Source organism: Pipistrellus kuhlii, unplaced genomic scaffold (assembly GCF_014108245.1).
Source record: "Pipistrellus kuhlii isolate mPipKuh1 unplaced genomic scaffold, mPipKuh1.p scaffold_m20_p_4, whole genome shotgun sequence".
Taxonomy (NCBI): domain Eukaryota; kingdom Metazoa; phylum Chordata; class Mammalia; order Chiroptera; family Vespertilionidae; genus Pipistrellus; species Pipistrellus kuhlii.
Window position 1 is genome coordinate 84,557,889 of NW_023425540.1, and position 22,515 is coordinate 84,580,403.

General features: G+C 41.3%; 1 protein-coding gene across 1 annotated transcript in view; it reads left to right on the forward strand.

Annotated features, from left to right (window-relative positions):
* GRIN2A (glutamate ionotropic receptor NMDA type subunit 2A) overlaps positions 1 to 22,515 on the forward strand; it is a 356,036-nt gene that overhangs the window by 200,454 nt on the left and 133,067 nt on the right. The gene's annotated exons all lie outside the window — the stretch shown is intronic.

Sequence of the window (22,515 nt, forward strand, 5' to 3'; positions counted from 1 at the left end):
CAAAGCAACTATATCAATTTATATTCACACCAGCCATTTGTGAAATCACTTCACTTCCCACGTCCTCACCAACATGTTAACATTTGGAAAACTGCCCACAGTGGTGCTCCTAGTCCTTGAATGAGTATGTCGCTGAATTTTTCCCCTTCTTCTGTCCTACATATTTCTATAGGGCACTGGAAATCTCGCAAACACGCTTTTAAAGCTGCATTATATTCCATCACATGGATGTATCATAATTTATATAACGACTCCTACTTTGGTGGACATTTAAGTTAAGTATGTTTAGGAGAAGCATCATTGTTCTTTGTGGCCCATCATTAGGACTCGGCTGTTGAGTTAGAAGCATCACACTCGTACATCCGTTTTGCATGCTTTTACCTGCTGTTTGCTGATTTAACCCATGTTCAACCCTCAGGTAATGAGTAGTATGGCACTGGGATTAAGGGACAGGACTCTGGAGTCAGATTTGTCAGGGTTCAAATCATGTGTCAACCACTTTCTTTAAAAAAAAAAAATATTATATATATATATATACGAACCCGGGACCTTTCAGTATTATTGATTTTTTACAGAGAGGAAGGGAGAGAGATAGAGAGCCAGAAACGTCAATGAGAGAGAAACATCGACCAGCCGCCTCCTGCACACCCCCTATCAGGGATGTGCCCACAACCAATGTACATGCCCTTGACCAGAACTGAACCTAGGATCTTTCAGTCCGCAGACAGACACTCTACCACTGAGCCAAACCAGTTTTGGCATCAACCACTTTCTATTTGACTTGGACAATCATTTTACTTTTCTGGGCCTCAGTTTGTTGGAGAGTGATGATAATAGCACTTACTTTCTAAGTAGTGGTTCTAAACTTCATTATGCATGAGAACCACTAGGAGGACTTGTTAACTCTGCTTGCTGGGTCCCATGCTCCAAGGCTCTCATTTAGAAGCTCTGGGCTGAATCCTAAGACTGTCATTCCTTTTATTTTTTATTTTTTTTATTTTATTGATTTTTTACAGAGAGGAAGAGAGAGGGATAGAAAGAAACATCGATGAGAGAGAATCATCGATCAGTTGCCTCTTGCACACCCCCCACTGGAGATGTGCCCACAACCAAGGTACATGCCCCTGACCGGAATCGAGCCCGGGACCTTTCAGTCCACAGGCCTATCCACTAAGCCAAAAACGGTTTTGGCCTAAGACTGTCATTCTAACAAGTGCCTGGGTGATGCGGGTACTGCTGGTCTGGGGGTCATGCATCGAGAACCACGTTCTAGGTGTTTTGTGAGGATGAAATGAGGTGATGCATGAAAAGTGCTGCTCAGCACAGTGCCCAGCACCTAGTAATGAGGGAGTGACTGTCAGAGTGATCAGTGAGGCTTTTCTGGTCACCAGCAATGAGGGTCAGCAGACTAGTTTGGTTTATTATTAGCAGAGTAACGCGTCTCTTTAAAATGGTTCTGGGAGGTTTTAGGACTTTAAATCTGCTCCAGGACAGGGATTATCTTTGGGCTGGGGCTGGAGGTATATATACCTTTGCACATGTGCACGTATGTGTGTGTGTGTGTGTGTGTGTGTGTGTGTCTAAGGTGGATAAACTTGACATAATCCTGAAGAACTCTTGAATTAAGAAATCATGGCCCTTTGAAATTTTCCTTTCCCCCCTCTTCCCTTTTTTATTTATTTTATTTTATTTTTTTTAATATATTTTATTGATATTTTACAGAGAGGAAGAGAGAGAGATAGTTAGAAACATCGGTGAGAGAAAATCATCGATGAGCTGCCTCTTGCACACCCCCTGCTGGGGATTTGCCTGCAACCAAGGTAGTATATGCGACTGGAATCGAACCTGGGACTTTTCAGTCCACAGGCCAACGTTCTATCCACTGAGCCAAACCTGTTTCAACCCTCTCCCCCTTTTTAATGATCTTGTTTCTATATTGCCACTTTCAGCATTTTAAATAATCGTTCAAATAGCAGGAAGTAACAGGGGTAAATCCGAAGGAAATATGGGAGCCTCTCACAGAGGCAGGATTACTGCCAGCCCAAAGACAAGTGAAGGGCTGATGATTCTCACTCTTCATTACAAGAAGTGCCCTGCAGCTGGAATATTCAGAAATGTATAATTTGGATGGAAACACAACTCAATTTTAAGGCAATTGAAATAAAATATATACAGGAAAAGGAATTTGAGAAGGATATTCTGATCTCCTTCCAGTGACCACCCTGAATTCCATTCCTAAAAGAAATCCTACTGCTGTGAACACTGTCGTGCTATCTCCGGGAGTCGTGCTTTTGAGGGCGGCAATTTCGTAGCTGATGTTTGTTTCAGCCCCAGAGGAGGGATGCGTCAGGTGTGGTAGGTTATCATCTGCCGCCTGGTGTTTAATGAAACCTTTTCCACTTATGGAGTGCGGTGGTGCCACTGAGTGTGTGGGGCTGGAATCCAGCACAGGCAAGCCCCTGACCACACTTCCTCATCGTCACAGTGCTCTAAGCATGCCGGGAGAGTGGCCCCTGTCCAAGGCAAGGTGAGCACTGAGGCCTCGAGAAAGCACTGAAGGCAGTTGTTGAGAAAAGGATTAAGGGGACTGTATCTTTCCATCCTCCAAAAATCACCTCTCCCATCCAATGGACCCTGTGCTAGGCCTGGCATAACCTTGCCCCTCAGAGAATGTACAATCTAATGAGGACAGGAGAGATTTGTCTAAAGACAAACTCAGATAACAAGACCCCCCCCTCTCAATATTGAAAATGAATACTATGGGAAAGTATGAAGTCCAATAAAATTTCCACCAGAGTACTTACCACAGAGAACAAAAGTTAATACATCACATGTTTTACAGTTTTAAAAGGAATAACACAGCAGAAACAGGTTTGGATCAGTGGATAGAGCATTGGCCTGTGGACTGAAAGGTCCCAGGTTTGATTCTGGCCAAGGGCATGTACCTTGGTTGCAGGCACATCCCCGGTAGGGGGTGTGCAGGAGGCAGCTGATTGGTGTTTCTCTCTCATCGATGTTTCTAACTATCTCTCTCCTGTCCTCTCTGTAAAAAAATCAATAAGAAATATTTTTTAAAAAGAACAACAACAAAAAAAGAAATAACACATTACTGATAAGGTAGAAATTTTGCTTAGATTGTACAAAGAAATCCTCATTAGACTGTACATTTTCTGAGGGGCTAGGTTATTCCAGGCCTAGCACAGGGGCCCTTCCTCTCCATGGGAGGGCAAACACTACAATAAACGTGGTGCCATTCAAATCCATGTCCATTTGTTGTTGAAATATGTGCAACCATAGACCCAATACAGTTCTTTCTTAGGTACCAAAATGGTATTTAAAGTTTTAGAATTTTCTTTACCTCAACCATATGGTTTCAAGATTGATCTAGGAAGATATATAGCATTCAACGCTATTCCTCTCAGTTGCTGTTTTGTATTCTGTTGAAGAAGTTCTTTAAGCATCTGTGCTTTAATCACCCGCCTTGATGGACATTTGGTTGCTGGGTGGCTGAAGGTAGAGAACAGAGTTGGACCCATCACTCACTCAGTGGAGCCCAGGAATCTGGAGTGAGGGGTTTTCATGCTAAGCTTTAAAAGTTACATTTCAGTTGGGTTAAAAAGTCTTCCTCTGTAAAGCATCTTGTAAAGAAATAGCTCTCACTTCTCCCACAATGCAGAGGGCAGGAAGCAACTGGCTTCAGAAGAGCATCAGGCACAGCCACAGATGATGGTTTCACGATGCGTTACTGAGAGGCTGTGGGTCCCACTCTGACTGGCTGAGCACATCTCCCGGCCAGTGGTGATGTCCCTCGGTGGTCCTTTGGTTACTGTTCACAATCGTATGCACAGAGCTGGTGTAGTTAGGCTATTGCAACAGTGACTTACTGCTAATGATGCTGGACTGGTATGAAGGAGGGCTTGCTCTGGGGGCGTGTTGATCTTACTGTGGACCTGTTTCCATTTCTGGGATTCCGGAATGCAAAGAGGAGAGGAAAGGGGGAAATAGTCTTTAGGTTGAACATTCCTGGTTTTACAGAAGGCACTCTGAAAAGAGCAGTCAGCATTTTCCAAAGTTCAAAAATAGCTCAGCCATGTTATGTAACCTCCTCCTCGCTACTGCAAAGTTATTAAACATCTGTTCCTTCGCCAAGCACAGAGTTTTCTCTGGCGACTCCCAGCCCTGGGAAGGTAAACCAGGACCTGTTTCGCTGGGGTGGAACGTAGGCTGTTCTGTCCAGTTCTGTCCCAAGATCTGTCCAGTTCACTGGTGGATGGGGCTCCCTGAGAGGCACTGTGGCCTCGCGGTTAAGGGGGTGGGCACTGGAGCCAGGTTGTCTTGTTTGGATCCCTGATCAGAACTCTTCTGTTCTAAGACTTTGGGCAAGTTACCTTATCCCTCCAGGTCTGCTCCCAGGTTAAATATACATATATCAAAAGTATTTCCATCTTAGCCCACAGCCTGGCATATGGGAAGCAGTCTGTACACGGTTACTGTAATAGATAAAATGTATGTGCATGTTTTCATGTGTTCTCCATTGGAGGAAACGCATGTTACGCTTACTGAGGAGGGGATCACAGAAGGAATAGCTAGATGCATTTTTAAAAAATATATTTTTAATGATTTCAGAGAGGAAAGGAGAGAGATAGAAATATCAATGATGAGAAACATTGATTGGCTGCCTCCTACATGCCCCCTACTGAGGATCAAGCCTACAAACCTGGCATGTATCCTTGAAAGAAATGGAACCCAGGACCCCTCAGTCTGCAGGCTGAACCAAACCAGCTAGGGCGGTAGATGCATTTCAGATCTAAATCCTCTTGCCAATGGTTTACCTTGGGAGGAATCTGGCCAGGGCGAAGAAGAGCAGTGTGGCATAGAGAAATTCATGGGCTGGGTAATATGACAGAATTGGTTTTGAATTAGCCACATACTGACCAAGTGTCAGTTACTAGCCACTCTGAACCCAGGTTTTTATCTAAAATGCATGCGGGTGTGTGTGTTACGGTCATCTGTTCTAATTAAAGAAGAATTAAATGGAAGTCTATGTACAGCACTTCTCATTGAGCCTGGCAGGTGGTACGCATTTCACAACTGTCATTACTGCCTTCTTATTATTTTGTGACAATGATCATCATCATTATTATTACTTTAATTTATACTGTTAAACTGCAAGCTATACCCAGGCAAGAATGTGAGAAATGGAGGTGTAGTCTAGTCTTATTTTGTTACATCTGAATTGCAACTATACGTCCTGTGGCTCTGATGTTAGTCGAGGGAGCAGGAAATGGAGAAGTTGCTGCATAGCAAACCAAATATCATAGAAGTGTTCAAGGAGATCTATAGCCCCAAAGGGTAAGAAAAGAACATCTCCTGGGAGTGTTACACATTAGTATGGAGGGAAAGTTATTTGGCCTTAACTGATGACACCTGACTTGACCACTTACGTGTTTTACATTAACCTCTTAATTTATGAAGTCAGGCCTCTGGATTAAGAAGCAGCAACCTTGTAAATTATTACCCAGATGGATAGGAAAGGAATGGAAGCTAGATAAGTGAGAGTGAGTTTACTTCATATCCAAGTTACACGGATGCTTTTTTTTCAGCCTTTGTTTCTAAAATAATTGTAGGAAAAGTTCCTGATTTAATGACCCACGAAGAGACCGCACTAGCCTGGTTGGCATATTTTTATTTGATAACGAGAATGATCACCGTTGGTTCCTTTTTGATGCCAATAGAAGAGCCTGCTCAAGCAATTCTTCCAGGTTGGCCGGAGTTAAAATGGTGAATGTGATAACTTTTTGCAAAAATTTGTCTGTTGGACCACCATATGCTCCTCAAACATTTCTGGCAAGGAAACCAGGCACCCAGGAGACCAAGCCATCCTGTGGGTCTGTGCTGATTGGGACTCTGGATCAGGAACAGGGACAGGCTGAGCCTCCAAGAGATATGTAGTGAGAGAAGCCAGGGCATGTGCCACACCGAGACCCCAAAGCTTGTTTCATGGCGCTCTGTGACTCAGTGGGATGTGAGTTTGGACTGGGCTGTGTTCAAACCCTCTCCTTATCCGGGATGTCCTAGGCAAGCTACTTCCCTGCTTTAAGACTTAATTTCTTTGGTTGTAAACAGAGATCATTCTAACCAAAGAGAGTTATGGCAACATTTAAATGCATGCAATGTATTTAGCCTAACATCTAGGATGTAGTTGGCACCCTAAGCAATTAATTCTGCTTCTCTGGACCAGATGCATAGCTTGAGCTGGACCCCTTGTGTGTCCTGCTGGATCCATGAGAAGTGGGCTGTGCCCCGGGTGTTCAGTCCGAGAGCTAAGTCAACAGCCTCTCGTCAGCATCATCTCAGTTTGTGGCATTTCTCCTGGAACACAGCCTCTCTTTCTTGGCTGGGAGTCAAAAGCACCGTATGCCAGCCCTGCAATGCAAGTCAATCATTTCCAGTTGGCATCCAATGAATAGCTTGACAAATGGTGGAAACCTGATGCTGGCAACTTGAAAGGACCGAAATTGGCCAGGCCTTCACCTTGAAGGAACGGAGCTTTAGGTTGTTTTGGGGTCATGCAGAAAATGTAAGCGTTGTTCAGATTTGCCTTAGTCCAGGTGCAAATCTGGATGTGGAGACCAGCCTGCCTAACAGACAGATGTATTGATCTATTTCCTTCAGGGCTATGGGGAAAATGTTCATTTTAAAACTTGTTAATTTGGTGACAACTACTAATAATTTGTTGCAACTCTCTTCTGGGAAAAGATAAAGCAAAGGAAAGCATTCTCTTCATTACTCTGGTGCCTGCTGACCAGAGTATACTGGGACCAGAGGGTGTGCATGTGTAAGCACCAGGCCAGTTGGGAGACTATGACACAGTCTAGGGGAGAGAAGATGGTGACTTGGGAGGAGTGGGTAAGTTCAATGCATGTTTTGCAGGTAAAATTAATAAGACTTGATAGATGACTATAACATGATAAAAGGGATATATGATAATATTTTTTCACTTGTACAGTTAAATAGATGGTGGTGCCTTTTACAAAACCCGTGAGGAGACAAATTGGAGGAGTAAATACACATTTGAGACATTCATGTGGAAAACTCAGGTAGGCAATTGGAGGGAAGAGTCTGAGGTCAGACTGAAAATACAGTACACAAGTTTTGAGCTCGGTGGCAGTTACAGCCCCAGGATTGGGTGAGATCACATAGGGAAGAACGAAGAATCAGAGGCAGGGCCGTGAGGAGCTTCACATTAGTTAGTAAGAAAGCCAGGAGGGGAGGAGAATACTGGGGAGAAGGAGTTGTGAAATTCAGCTCCCTTTCCCCCCATGGAGACTTCCTATCCCCGTCTTTATTTTGTTATAGAGCCAAGTGAAGTCTGTGCAGTGTCCGCTATATACTAGACATTGTGAGGCTTCTATGGACCTTCCAAAGCTCTGTCATCTATGGCCAGTGCTAACCTACCTGGGTTAGTGCAACCTAGTAATAAAGTAAAATGTGTCATGGGATGAACTGCCAGGAAAATAGAGTAGGAGTCGTCTGAGTCAAAGGAAACAAATACCATACTGGGCTTGAGCTGTGACATAGGTAGCGAGCCAAGCTTTGGATTTTAAGAGATGGGGAGGTGACACCTCAGGAAGGGGAAAACCTCTACTTTTTGTTTCATTTTTGACATGTCTGGGAAACATCTGCTGTCACACGAAACAACAAAGTTAAAGAATTTTCTCCACCACGAGAGAGGAGCATGTGGCCCAGTGTGAGGGGCAGTGTTCAGAGCTGGTTCCTTTGCAAGCTGACTTTAGTGGGCCCTTCTGGAAGAGTGTCTGTCAATGCACCCCCTCATACGTAGGACAGAAACCTTCCTTATTATTCCTTCCAGGTGAGAGCTACACAGCCAGAATGGGCCTCTTGACCTGCTCTCTGCCTTCGTCCTATTGCTTCTCCGCTTTCCCATCTCCTACCTCCCTCTGAGGGCTGCCTGCCTGCGGGTGTGCCTGAGCCCTTGTGCAGGCTCCTGGTGCCTCAGGGTGGGGTGGATCCCAGGAATGGAGGAGTCGCTGTTCATCATGGTGGTGCTAGCTGGATTCCACATGGGCAGGGGAGGCCAGCCACAGTGTTAGACAAGTCCTAAAGTTTGGTGAATGAATTGGCTGATCTGCTGATGTTTGGTGTACTCCTGCTCAAATCCCCATAGACAGTTTCCTGAGGATTTGCTTCATTTGGTTCCAACACAAGGAATAAACATACACTGCTCAGATCCTGCATTCTGGGGAACAGCTCTCCTGAGACCTGGGCTCATTTCCTTTCCATTTCCATCACTATTCATAAAAAGATGCTATAAATTTAATTAATCCATCATTCTGTGGGGGATAACTTTGAGTTTCCTAAGTTATATTATGGAAGTACATATATTTTAAAATGTGATATAATAGAAGTGTTAAAGCTCTCTAATGCTACAACCTACCATGCATTAAGTGCCTCCTTTGTGCCTTCTTCAGGTACATTACCTTAAATCCTTAGGTATGAATTTGGATGTTTTCACTATAGATAATTATTAGCGAATTCATTTCTATGGTTGAATGATTTGATTGTATTTCCGGAGGTAGGGTGGACTTCAGGTCCAGTATGATCAAGGTTCTGGTAATTTTCCTTATGATCTCTTGACTCTCCTCTCTGGGAATTGCCATTTTTGTTCTCAAACTGCTTCCTTCATGACTTTAATTTTGCTGCCAGCAATACCTGGGATAACTTCTTTGTGGCCAAATTAGGTCTTATGCCCATCTTTGGACCAATGTCATATACTCAGTGGCTTAATTCTGGACTCCTGACCCAATTACTAAGAAGGCAGACAGGATTAGGTTACAACAAATAAGAACTATTCTTAGAACTCGGGATGAGGTAAGCTTTCCCTAAGACCATGGAGTCTTGTGGGCGGCATGAAGGTTCAACCAATATGAATTCTGTTAAGAATGAGGAAGAGGGAAGTGGATGTTGGGTATATGACCAGCAGGTCAATTATAAATCATAAGAATTCATATTATAGATGAGGAAACTGGGGACCCATGAAGTTAGTTAACTTGACAAAAGCCACACAGCTAATGTAAAACAAAGCCAAAATTTAAATTCCGTTTTCTTTGGATCTAAACCCTATTATACTACTTTCAGAAGTTGCATAATAGGGTTTAGATCCATACTGCTTTTACCTGAAGTTGCTGTTGACTCACAGAATGATTTTACTATTTGCAAAATTATAAGACTTTATGAAAAACTATATTTTTTAGCTAGTCTTGAAAAATATGAAGAACTGATTATTATCCCACATTCCTGTCTGGAAGTCTTAAAAGTTAGGGCAAAACTATATGACATGCATTTGGGTCAAACCTTTTGCTTCTCAGGGAGAACCTGGGCATTGTGAATTCCATCCTGATTATGTCTTGCTGTGCTGGGAGTGGGGTTTATGGAGTGTGTATCAGCCCTTTTCTATTCTCTCTGATGTGACATTTTCTCATTCCATGGATCTGTAGGAGTTGCTCAGCTATCGATAGTTTCTGGATTTCTTTCACTGAGAATTGTGCCTGGGTAGCTCATGTTTATCAAAGGCTCCATGTGCAGCTGTAGATTCAGTGTGTCGTGGCAGGAAGTGAATTCAGGAGCCTCCTAGGTCACCATCTTGTACTGGAACTTTCTTCACACCTGGAGATGGTGAGCCAAATGTGAGATCAAGGAGGGCCTGCCCAATTTACCTTAGTCCCCACCTAGACCACTTACTCACTTATCTCCATGGTCTCTTTAAGTATTTTATTATATCACAATATGTCTTGTGTTTATTTTGTTAGTTTTATCTTTATTTATAATCATTTCTAAACAAGAACTTGAGTGATAGATAATAGAATAAGTGATGACAGGAAGTTTTGATATCTTTTAAAAATAATATATTTTTATTGATTTCAGACAGGAAGCAGAGGGAGAGAGAGATAGAAACATTAGTGATGTGAGAGAATCATTGATCTGCTGTTTCCTGCAAGCCCCACACTAAGGATGGAGCCCACAACCAGGGCATGTGCCCTGACCAGAAATTAAACTGTGACCTCCTGGTTCATAGATCGATGCTGAACCACTGAGCCATGCCTGCCAGGCAAGTTTTGATATCTTACCTCCAGGGTTCTTTACACATGAGTCTGTCCAACAAGATCTGAGGACAACGAGGTCTCTCTCTTTCCATATGCTTTCAGCTTCACTGAGCAAACATCTAGCAAAATCACAGAAAGAACTGCTGATTTTCTGTGACTAGAGTCTCCATGGGATTGAAGAGGTGCCTCTAGTCTTTAATTCACATTTTCTCAAAACAAAATAAAACTGTCTTTTAAAGTTTCATCTGGAGATGCCTGGGAGATAAGTCATCTGGGACTATGTGGTCATTTTATGTGGCCCAGGATCATAAATTAACTTTTCCTGTCAGTTGACAAGTGTGAATTGGGGTTGCTTGTGCCTAGATGGCTTGCCCACTGTGCAGTAGGCATGAGCTTACTGAATTTCCCAAAGAGAGCTCTCACTTGTCAGATTAGATTCATTTGTAGATGTCCTTCTAAAGCTGGAAGAAAATATTTGTTCTGGTAGGAGGTGGGGTGAGTGTCCAGCTTTTCTGCAGTATTCTGAAATCTGTCAGATGAATGGCAAGTGATGGAGTTTGAACAAACCCATGTTGCTTGTTAAGGCTCACTGCTGAAGATGTTAGTTTTCCATTTAAACCCAGTAAAATACATGGTTCTAATCTGATTTCTTATATGATTCTGGGGTTTTCAATATTTGCTGCAAAAATAACTCTTGGGTTTGTAAATTCTAACTTCAAGGGGTATATTTGAGAGATGTAATGGTCACATTCATCTTCATTAAATTTTATCCTATTGGCTTCTACTTCTGACCAAGATAGAGTGATAGGGACTGGGTATATTCTAATCTACTAAACAAAGCTACCAAAAATGGGCAAAACTATATGACATGATTTTTTAAGCCACTCAATATCAGGCAAAAGAAGATAGGCAATAAACTACATGAGTCCTATGAATGCCCCATCTCACTGCCTTGAGAGAGTTTCCAGGCTGGAATTTAAGGTTGGGAAACCAGGTAAATCCTGGGAAATCTCTGAGATGAACAGATGGAAATGAGTCTAGGACAGTGGTCGGCAAACTCATTAGTCAACAAAGCCAAATATCAACAGTACAAAGATTGAAACTTTTTTTGAGAGCCAAATTTTCAAACTTAAACTTCTTCTAATGCCACTTCTTCAAAATAGACTCGCCCAGGCCATGGTATTTTGTGGAAGAGCCACCCTCAAGGGGCCAAAGATCCACATGTGGCTCTTGAGCTAGAGTTTGCCAACCACAGGTCTAGGACATAAGAGCAGCTGGAGTTTACAAGACAGTATCTGAGAAAAGTGACCTGCACAAATGGAGAACCCAGGGGATCTGCCTAAGGTACTTCTTTATTGCAAAGCTGAGTACTGATCAATACAAGTGGGTGAGAAAAGCAATCAGGGCCAGGGAAAGGAACACCACCAAAGAGTAGAAGTAGCAGTGCTGGCACTCACTTGGGTCCAGGAAACATGAGGGTTATTTTTTGTCTGTTCCCACCAGCCAGATTGGAAAACCTCAGGGGAGATTGAGTTGAGTATAGAAACTTCTTGCCTCAATAATGGGAAGCTGTTAGTCATTCAGACACAAGGTATATCCTCAAGTAATGAAGTCATGGGGACATATGGCTATTTGCTCAGGACAGTCAGGAAGTGATGTGCACACAGAGGTGCATGAATGTAAGGGCATAAAGCATGGGTTTACTGACAAAATGAATAGAAAACTGGGTCCAGATGGGTGTGGGTGTAATTCTCTGGCAAGTCATGTTCCTTGCCATCATGAAAGTTTTTGTGTGATGGTGGAAATAGAACTTGTATTAGTCAGGGTTCTCTAGAGAAAGACAACCAATAGAGAAAGAGAAGGAGGGAGGAACGAGAGAAAGAGAGAGAGAGACAGAGAGAGAGAGAGAGAGAGAGAGAGAGAGAGAGAGAAAGAAAGAGAATAAATAGATAAATTGGCTCATATAATTAATGGAGGTCGAGAAGTCCTAAGATCTACAATTGGCCAATTGGAGACCCAGGAAAGACAATGCTGTAAATTCCAACCCAAGAGCTGGCAGCTTTGAGACCTTAGAGCCAATGTTTCCTTTTGAGATGTGCCGGGGCTAACCCAGCAGTGGATGAATGATTGCTCTGACACATATTTCTGTGAAAGAGAGGCTAAGGGGCTGTTTGCTTTAGGAGCAAATAGCCTCGATTGCCTGCCTCCTTAGGCTTTTATTGTAACAGCAGTTTGAACTAAAATTAACCTCTAGATCAGTGGTTGCCAACCTTTCTAAGGCCATGACTCTTTAATACAGGAGCTTTAATACAGTTCTTCATGTTGTGGTGACCCCCAACCATAAAATTATTTTCACTGCTACTTCATAGCTGTAATTTTGCTACTGTTATGAATTGTAATGTAAATATTTGTGTTTCCTATGGTCTTAGGCGACCCTGCTAGGGGTTCTCAACCTATGGGTCATGATATTTACATTACGATTCATAACAGTAGCAAAATTGCAATTATGAAGCAGCAATGAAAATAATTTTATAGTTGGGGGGTCACCACAACATGAAGAACTGTATAAAAGGGTCACGGCATTAAAAAGGTTGAGAACCATTGCTCTAGATACAATCAGCAGAGTAAGTATCCTTGAGAAAACATATGCTTCTTCAAGGTCAGGTTTGAAGATTAAACAGAGATTTTAGTAAAACACCTGGGGGTTTGGACTAGTTTGGAAAAGTCAAGACAGGGGCTGCCATCTTCAGCAAAGTCCCGCTAAAGGTCCCAACTTTACAGACTTTCCAACCAAGCCACTTGCTTCCCCACAGAGGTGTCCCTGCTCAAGGAAGTCAGGTAGCAGGAGTTTCCCCTTACTCATGGGAGGGTTATTTATTTATTTATTTATTTATTCATTTATTTATTTATTTATTTTCTATCCAGGCCTTCAACTGATTGGATAAGGCCCACCTCAGTGGGATGAGCAATACACTTTACTCAATCTCCTGACTCAAGTGTTGATTTCACCCACAAACACTCTCACAGACACACCCAGAATAATGTCTGACCAAATATTGGGGAACCTCACGACCTAGTCAAGTTGACATATAAAATTAAGTATCAGAGAACACAAACTAAGATTTAAGACATAGGGTTCTAACCTATGCCCTTATATATGGCTGTAATCTTTAAAAAAAAACTAAACTTTTTTGTTCTCAGCTTCTTCATCTGTGTTGGGTACAGTAATCTGGAATTGAATTTCATGATATTTGAGTAGGAAAGGATGCTGGAAATCACTGAGACCAATCATTGTAAAATATTTTTCTTTTTTGTACATAAGGAAGCTTCTGGAGGCTTGTGCAATATTATCATGATCCCTAAGGTGCAAGTGTAATTCCAGCCCCCTTTTCCCCATTCAGGAAAACATGAGAGTGCAAGCAAGTGATGACAGTGAGTCTGCCGTAATTTAAATTTTTAAAATAAGTTATCGATAACATTCAGATCAGATTTGTAAAAGGCATTATTAGTTGCAACTAATGGTTTTCAACAGGGTTTATAACATCAAAATCACAAATCACGTCTCTGTGCTTTGTTCCTGATAAAGAAATTGAGTCTGAAAAGACGACAGATTGGCTAGTGGCAAGTGCATGCTAAGAGCCCTATCTCTTTTCTTCTCCCAGACCTTGGTGTATGGCTTCCACTGCACCAGTCCTCTCCTTCTAGGTCCTTGGTGATTAATAATGATGCAATGATGATGATGATGGATGATGATGATGAGCTTCATTTTATCTGTACACCAGTACCTAGCATTGCATAGACATTAATGAATGTGTTGAATGAGTGAATAATGATACTTGCCAACACAGCACTTGCTCTGATCTAGATGGTATGGTAAGCATTTTTACATGCGTTAACTTATTCTCACAACAACTCCATGAAATAGGCGGTATTATTATTCCCATTTTCACATGAGAAAAATATCTCAGAGATAAAAATAACTCTCCTGGGGTCACCTGGTAGAGATGGATTAAGATGGCCTCTCTGACTGTAGCACCGATTTCTGATTTCCTGGCTTTTCAGGAAAAGATGGGGATCCAGGTATGTTTTCATGAGGCTGTAGGAAGACTCCAATGGCAGCATAAAGCACATACACAGGTCCTCTCACTGTGGGCAGGAATCATTTGTTTGTCTTGTGAGTTAATTTATCACAAAAATGAATGGGAATTCATTTTCTAAACCACAAAACCTTTCTGAAAATGTTACTATTCTTGCATCAATATCAATTATTGTTATTGTCAGTATCATGGAGATTGATGTTTGGCACCACCAAGAATAAAGCAAGGGAAGAACAGAGGGAGAAGCTGGTCTTTTCTGGGAGAATTGTCATGATAACAGTCAAAAGCTCAATTGCATAGTCATCAACCTCCTTTAAATTGTTCTAGAATGAGTCCCTTCAGACTCTGATGCATCCCTGATGAAGGCTAATGAATATGAATTCGAGGCCAAAAAAAATTAAGCAAAAATGTCAGCAGGGGTGTCTCAGTAATTCTGACGAGGCAGAAGGGAGAAAATAAAAGGTAGAAGGGAAGAAGGAAGCCAATTTTAATTTTGCTACTGGGTACAAACCAGGTCAAAATGGGATTGTCTGCTTTGATTTTTGAAGTGTCACGTTCACATATGCAGGGAGGCCAAATCTTTGGAAAACATCTGCCCCTCAGCATAGAAGGTGGGAGTGGAAACCTTTGTGCCCCTGAACTATTTACAGATGTCACATTTCATAAATCTTCTGCTTCCGAAACAGAGTGTTTCTTAAATAGGCTGTAAACCCTGAACACAGAGAAAGTGCTTTCTTCAACTGACTAAGTGAAGACAAAAAACAAACAATAAAAACAGTCCCCTGGCATCTGTTACCCATGTTCGTCTACTGATTGCCTCATTCATGTGTCTGTTCATTCACACGTGCATTTTCATTTATTTACCCCTTCATGTATTTAACACTTATTAGTATGTGTCTTATACCTATAATCGGTAGTAACATTCCTACTATAGGTAGGAGACACACACATGCTAAGCAAAACAGACAAAAACTCCCACCTAAAGCTCCTGTTCTGGTGGAGAGACCAAAAATCAATGAATAAACATATAATGTCAAGTTGGTATTGACAGGTAGTTATTTTAGATGAAATGGTTGAAAAGGTGAAGTTTTGACAGAAGTGAATAAGAAAGTGATGTGAAGATCTGGGGAAAGAATATTCTGGGTCGGGGACCAGCAATTGCAAAAGACTGCAGTTGGGAAATTGTTTGGACAGATTAAGGAATAGCAAGATGGTTAGAATGGTAGAAGCAGAATGGACAAGCGGGACATATGTTTGGAGAGGAGACCACATTCTGTTCTAGATCAGGGTGGAGGTTTTGGGTTCTGTTTCCAGTGCTATGGGAAACTGTTGGAGAGTTTTAGCAGGTGAGTGAGGTAGACTACTACAAAGACCCCTAAGCTTGCCCAGGCTGTATCTGGAGTCTTATTGCTTTTTCTTTCCCTTGAGCCATTTCATTTCCTGTTGAAGTTGATCTAATAGAGAGAAGTTCAGGACTATTTGATATATGGCAAGTATGCAGATGTGAGACCCAGAATTTTTGCTGCCATATTTCTACAATAGAAGAAATTATACTGAGGATAAACATGACTCACACGTAGGAAAGAATTAAGGGAATTATGGTATGGAGAACCAGTCAGAGCCATGACCAAACTTCATCCGAAGTCCACCCTATTATTGATCTTTTCAGATGTTAACTACTAGACTCTTTTTGTGGTGTAAATTTGTTCAAGTTGATTTCTGCTAATGGCAACCAAAAGAACTTGGATGGATATGCATATTTGGCAGCTAATCTATAGTATTGTGCTAATTAGTTGATATATCATACTCTTTAAATGAACATGGTTGCCTTTAGTAAAGCCAAAATTGACCAACAAGGGGATATTATAAATAAAAGTTTTAGAAAGATTCTTTTACACAAAACAACTATGGCCCTTTAATTCCAGATAGAAAACGCCTTGATGGATGTAACTTGTGCTCTGTATATGTTTGTAGCCTTCGAGGTATTCTAGCCTATAAATCCACAGGTTTTTGGAATCAGATTCTAGCTTTTTCTGCCACTTATAAGCGGTGGGAGCAGGTAACTAAATACATCTGGACCTCATTTTTGTCATCTGTAAAATGGAGATAATACTGGTCCCCATTCTCAGTGAGGAGTTTATGAGAATTAAATAGGCATGCAAAGCAATTAGCTCAATGCCTAGCTCATGCAAAGTGACCTATGAATGTTAGTGCTTGTATAATAATGAAATTCTCAGAATGACCAAGGAAATTGGGACAGAAAATGTCACCTCGATGGCAGGATTGCTCTGCATAGCTAATTGTGTTTCATTATCCTAGCTCCCTGGGGCTTTCTGAAGGGAAAACAGACTTTAAAAAATGTAGGAATGTAGTCTTCCTATCTAAGACACTGGGGAGGAGAGGAGACCTTAGAGAGGAAATGAGAGGGAGGCGGTGGTGACATTGTGGAGCAGAAAGCATTAGCATTGATGTTAACTTGCTCCTTAAATAAATAACTACATGGAACCATATAACCATGTCTTTCCAGGGGCAATTTTTAAAAAAATGTAAACTCACTTGGGTCCTACATAAGAATGAGATGTTACCATATCTCCAGCAATGATAAAGGATCTTTATTTCACAAAGCTTAAAATGAAAAAAAAGTGGGGGGGGGGTGGGTCTTAAAATTGATGCAATAGAGGCATAGGGTCTTACATGTCCAGTGCTCTAAGTACCTGTAATGCAGGCAATACCCTCATTTTACAAATGGGAAAACTGAGGCTTTGGAAAGTTGAGTAATCTTTTCAAGGTCATAGCATTAGTGGGCAAGTGTCATAGTTGCGTTTGTCCATTCATTTGAAGAATTGTTTTTTAATTTGAAGAATTTATCTAGTGTATACTGTCAAAACATGAGTATGGTAATAGTCTAATAGTTTGGTAATAGTCTAATAGGGACAAAAAATGAGGAGGGAATCAAATAAATAAAATAATCACACAATTTTGAGGCTGCTAAGAAGGAAAGAGATGGAAAACTTCAAGAATGGGAGGAGCACTTCTCTGTATAGGGTGAAGAGAGAACGTATTTCTGTGGAGGTAACATCCCATCTTAAAGCGAAGGATGAAGAACCAGACATGAAAAGAGCCAGAGAGAGTCATTCCAGGCAATTGGAAGAGAGTGTGCAAAGACCTGGAGATGGGAAAGACTTTGGTGTTTATAAGAAAGGGATACGGTTGAGTGTGTGAAGCGCAAGAAAAACCATGGAGTAGCGGTTGTCAAAGGATGTTAGTCACTGCCTCACATCAATTACTTAATCCTCCAGAGGATAGTTCCTTTCAGATATTCTGTGATCAACTCCATTCCTGTCCTGGTAAAGCTGAAGGAGATGCTTGAAGAGTTTTCATTTGAGATCTGGTGGTTGAGGGAGGAGACCTTGAAAGGATGAAAATGGGAGCGTGGTGGGAGAAGAGCTGGGGTGGATAATTCTGAGTTGAGCCAACCCCTGGTCAGAGCCAGCTCCCTACAGGAACACTAGGCATCTCTGTTAACCCACAGAGTGGAGAGTACATTGCACTTGTCCTGGTATTGTGGTGGCTCTTAAAGCTGTGCTGTGCAGTCCTGAATGGTTCCATCGTATCCCCAGGAGGCACTTGAAAGTAAGAGAAGAATGAGAAGATTTCACTCTATTAATGTCTGCAAAGTCAGGGTGTATGAAAAATCTCCCATTCCCAACCTCTTGGTTCCCTTGAGAAATTGGGTGGCACTTTAATATAACTTGCTATTTTTACTTTTCACAAGGCCTCATGTCATGAAGCTTTCGGCTGTGTGAGAGGATCTGTGGCTAACAGGACCATTATTTTGTCTGGTTCCCCTTCTACATCGCCATAATTAATTATTATTATAATAATGTTATGTAGCATGTTTTAGATTCAAATACAAAATATCCTTTCATCCTTGGAACAATTTTGAGTCATATGAGATTATTTTCATTTAACAGATAAAGATTATAATGTTCCTAGAGGTGATGAGATATAATCAAGGTCACACAAAGACATTGACCTAATTGTAACACTTCCAAACCTAGAAGATAAAGGTTGCAAAGGCTTGGAAGTGTGATGTCCCAACTCTCTCAACAACCTCAGGGAGCAAAGATGCTGATAATAACAACTGATGGTATTACCACTTCTACAACAAGTAGTGTTGATCGCATGTGCCTGGCACATTGTGCCAAATTATTTTTATTTATTAACTAGGTTATTCCTCACAACAATGCCCCGAAGTAGATGCTGTTATTATCTTCATTTAACAGAAGTGGAAGTTGAGTTTGGAAGAAGTGAAGTAACAACTTGCCCAGTTTCCATGACTAGCAAGTTGGTAGGGTAGTTCACAAACCCTAACAGTTGAACTCCAAACCCACTTGTCATCACCACTGAAACTGTCTCTATTGATGACATTTTTCTGATATTAATAGGAATCGCGTTGCATCGAGCATATTCCTAGTTGTAAATCTCTTGTCTTGCTAGAAGTTTGATGAGCAGGATGAACATAAGTGATAAAAGAAATATGGGAGCAATTGCCTTGATAAATAATCAGACTGCAAAGCTGCCATCATAGAGAAAAAAATAGTTATTTTCTACTTTAATCAAAATGTTTGGATAGTTGCTATTCTACCTAAGAAAGGGGGTTGCTGTTATTTAAATAGATTCAGTTCCAGACCTTCCATTTTTTTTTTATGTGTTTCTTAACCAGTTGAGTCCTGTTTCTCCAACTTATATATTGCTGTCAGCCTCGGCTTCTTCTGCGTGCCCTATTCCGATCTGCATAGTCAATAGGATGCAAATAAATGGAAACATATGCATGGCCCTGCATGTGGGAAATGTCGCTGTTGGTGGTGTGTGCCCCTTAGCTGCCTTTGTAACTCCATGCTTCAGTTTCCAATTGAGGCTCTACATCTCCCGGGGCTGGTTTGACTGCTGCTGCCGATCCGGATGGTGGAGCTGACATGGTCTTAAGGGCAAGTTCATGTCATTGACGTTTCTTTCAGCTCTGGGTATGAAAGGCCCTTAGGCTCCAGCTCCTTCCACTCTGGGGCCATTTGTACATCTGCGATTAGCTCAGCTTCTACCCCAGCTGATCATGGGCACTGGAAACTGGTTCCAGACATTGTGTATCGGGACATTTTCTCCTGCGCTTTAGTGTGGTGAGAGGGACCCATGTAGGCTGTGTTGCTTAGAGCCAGATATGATACTGTAAGCAGGTGCAGACTTGTCAGCCATACAGCTGGTTGCGTTAGCTCTATTAGACAGTGTTGGGCAATTTTGTTGTCTGAAATAGAAACCAGCGTGGTGGCAGGCCGCCCATTTGCCAAGCAGTGGCCCTGCTAGGCAGGTTTTTGGTCTGCCTTTGTTGGTGGTACATCTGCTGGGTTTGGCTGCCAGCGTACAGGAAACTGGGAATTCTGTAAAGTTTCATTGTCTCTCGTGGTGTTTCTGTCCAGCAGAGAAATACTATGACTTGCCATTTGTTAAAACGATGATTTGGCATTTGTGATTCCTGGCTCTGCTTCAACCAGAAGAAATTCGTCTCTGATTTTATATTAATATTGGAAGAATGGTTTTTCTACTTCTTGTTAAAGCCTGGATTCTCAGGAGCCTCTGTTCTACATTGTTTTCTCACACTTGATTCCAGTGCCTTCACATAATGGAGTTTTGTAATTTTCCCCCCCTCCTTTCTTTTTTCTTTTGAAAGTCAGCAACAAGTACAAAGAACTCCTGTGGATGAAGTACAATATTCTTCCCAAAGAAGAGGTGGGGGAAAATGTTTTCCCAAACTTCAAGCCCACGCAATAGGACCTGCCTTCTACATTTTAAGCAGCTTGAAAGCCTTTGAGGACTGAGTTGGAGAATGCAAAACGTGACCTCCTAGTTAAAGGCAAAAGCTAAGAAAAGGGACCATGTACATCAAATAGCTCCTACCAAGGGGCGTTTTTATGAGTGAAGTGCAAATGAAGTGTAGAATAGGCTTCATTCCAGGACACAGACCCAATTTCTGAAACATGTGAACTCTCTTGAAATTGATTGTGTTAGCAGCTTAAGTGCAGAGCCAATGAGGTATGAAATGGAATGACTTATGTTACACACCCAGCACTATGCTTAATATATATTGGACCCCCAACTTAGTATTATTATTAATCATTCATATATAGAAGGGAGATGTAAGAAACATTTCAATTACTTCTTTGACAAGAAATAGAAGATTGTGTAACTCATTGTAACGAATGCCTATAAATCTTTACAAAGGTCTGTGGGATGGGATTTTATTCTGAAAACATTCTGAAAATTCTGGGTTTTGATTGCAGAGAAGAGAGAACAATCTGCCAGTATCTAATATATGTCAGGAGTGACATAAGGGTCATCTTCAGAGTTTAAAGGTTTGCCATCTGGAAATAGGAGTAGAATTGGTCTCCTTTGTTGCAATGGAGAACGAGAGCCAGTGGGATGGCCGTTCCTAGGAAATAATTTGGACTCAGTAGAAGGAGTCTTTCCTAAGCACTTAGAGCTCTCTAAGTGGGGGAGCTACCACTGGACACCTCCCATCGGATGGGCAGCTGTCTGTCAGGAATGGGTTCTGCAGTGTGTGGTGAGGGTCAAATGTGGCAGGAGGTAGTTCTGTCAATTTAGATGCATAACCTTAAAACCCTCTATGTGGAGATCATTCGGGTCTATTGGTTTCTCTGCCTTAGAATCTTACCATCCACATCTGCTGAACAGCACAGCTGTTAATGCCCTTTAAGGTACAGAGAATTCCACAGCATTTGTTCCTTAGCCCAGATTCCTCATCCTTTAATTGTGCCCATTAATAAATGATAAGTAATGATTACTTTTCAGTTCCTTTGTCCCAGGCTCTTCACAAAGTGCTTTGTGAGCATTGCTCTTTTAATATTCACAGCAGCCCTATGAGATGAGAACTTTTTTATTGAGATATAGTAATGCTATTATTATGTTGTACCTCTACAACATAATGATTCGATATTTGTATATACTGTGAAATGATCACCACAATACTAGTTAGCATCTGGACACGTTTTTTTCATGCGATGAAAATTTTTTAGGATTTACTCTTTTAGCAAGTTTCCCATCTACATCAGAGTATTATAAACTGTAGTTACCATACTGTACTTTACACCCTATAACTTATTTATTTTATAACTACAAATTTGTACCTTTTGACCACATTCACCCATTTCACTCACTGTTCACCCCCTCAGGGAACAACCAATCTGTTCTCTGTATCTGTGAGCTTGTTTTTTTGTTTGTTCGTTTCTATTATTGTTTGTTTTTGTATTTAGATTCCACATATAAGTGAGGTCATACAATATTTGTCTTGCTCTGCCTGACTTATTTCACTTAGCATGATACCCTCAAGGTCCATCCATGTTATTCCAAATAAAAGGCTTTTTTTCTTTCCTGAGCTGAAAAATATGTGAATTTACCATTTTCTTTATTCATTCATCTGTGGAAGGACGCTTAGGTTGTTTTTACGTTTTGATCTTTGTGAATGATGCTACCTCATGGGAGTGCAGATATCTCTTCTAGCTCCTCTGTTCATTTCCTTTAGATGCTTACCCCATAGTGAATGGCTGCACCACTCTACATTCCCACCAACAGTGCACCTGGGTTCCCTTTTCTCCACATCCTTGCCAACACTTGTTATCTCTTCTTTTTATAAAAGCCACCCTGACAGGTGTGAGGTAATAGCTCATTATTGTTTTGATTTGCTTTTCCCTGATGAATGGTGATGTTGAGCACTTGTTCATGTACCTGTTGGCCATTTGTATGTTTTCTTTGGCAAAAGGTCTATTTAAATCTTTTGCCCATTGGAATTGTAAGTTTCTTATATATTTTGGACATTAGCCCTTTATCTGATACATGGTTTTCAACCATTTTTCTCCCATTCTATTGGTTGTTGCTTTATGTTGTTAAACTATGTATATTGCCACGCATGTTTAATGTAGTCTCACTTGTTAATTTTGCTTTTCTTTCTTGTGTTTAGGGTGTTGGGCTCACCTTTCTGCCGGAGATGTTGTAGAAATGATTTTTGGATAAAAGGGTACTCTGGGATCCCTGAAAAATCTAATCTCTCCGTTTAAGCTACTTTTTATATAATTTGAACCAACTCAGTTTCTATTCAGCCATCTACTTACTTTCTCCATTACTTTTTTAAAAACAAAGTTTTATTGTGTTAAATACATATAACATAAAATTTGGCATTTAACCATTTAAAATTGTACAACTTGGCAGCAGTAAGTATATTCACA